The sequence below is a fragment of the Branchiostoma belcheri genome, unplaced genomic scaffold (genome assembly GCF_001625305.1).
Source record: "Branchiostoma belcheri isolate BF01 breed outbred unplaced genomic scaffold, Haploidv18h27 scaffold27, whole genome shotgun sequence".
NCBI lineage: Eukaryota > Metazoa > Chordata > Leptocardii > Amphioxiformes > Branchiostomatidae > Branchiostoma > Branchiostoma belcheri.
The window spans coordinates 845,854-846,793 of NW_017803876.1; the positions used below are offsets into that span (position 1 = coordinate 845,854).

Below are 940 nucleotides of genomic sequence, written 5' to 3' on the forward strand. Positions count from 1 at the left end.
CTCGTACGTAACTTTGCAGATCAAGTCGTTACAGCAGTGACATTGCCAAAAATGATTGACTGTGCAGTAATACATGTCAATGGAGACTACCCAGAGGTTAGTTACAGCAGCTGATACACCTTTGACAAGATTTTCAATGGAAAACCACCTTCTGATTTTCTCTGCACTGTCTTAAACAGCACCACAGAATTGTTACTGGTTAGTGTGCGTGTGCGTGTTATGTATTTTTCTTCAAGCATGAATTGATTTTCGTTTAACTCTGGCAGGAAGTCATCAAGGCTACCAAGCTGGCCATGTCCTACAGACAGACCTTCCGCAGGGATGTGATAGTGGACATGCTGTGTTTCAGGAGGTGGGTGGATGGAACAGTTACTGTAAGGCCATGTTGATTTGATTATATGGATGACATCCGCGCGCGCATGAATTTTCGGCCGTTTCCAAAAAAAAAAAAGTCTTTAACCATACTGTAAATCGTACAAAACAGTTGCAAAACGAGCAAAAATATACCATAAGTTACAAAAAAAATTAATAGAAACTATACCAATGTCGTAGAATGCCAAAATCAAACGAAAAAAGACGAAATTGTAAAGAAATGAACTTGAAGACTAGATTATTCGCCAAACCATATTCTGTGCCATTTGCTCAACCCTCATGACCACGTAGATTTCATAATGAAAACTTTTTTTTTTGCAAAACTTTTTTTTTATTCGCACGCGCGCATCAGTTTTGGGGCTCCCGGAGGATGTCATCCATATAATCAAATCAACATGGCCTAAGGTCCAAGAATTGTTGTGGCCAAATGAAGCCCTCTGCAAGACAATCACAAATCTTAATCTCCAAAGAGGTTTATTCAATATTACAATAATATTCAGACATCAATTACATTTTCACAAATATGGCACCTTTGTATAATATAACTACATAAATACATGAAGCAGAC

The 940-nt window shown here is 38.1% G+C and overlaps 1 protein-coding gene across 1 annotated transcript in view; it reads left to right on the top strand.

The window, feature by feature from the left end:
- The window catches only part of LOC109472245 (probable 2-oxoglutarate dehydrogenase E1 component DHKTD1, mitochondrial), a 25,762-nt gene that overhangs the window by 7,038 nt on the left and 17,784 nt on the right, over window positions 1-940 (top strand). The window lies entirely within an intron of this gene.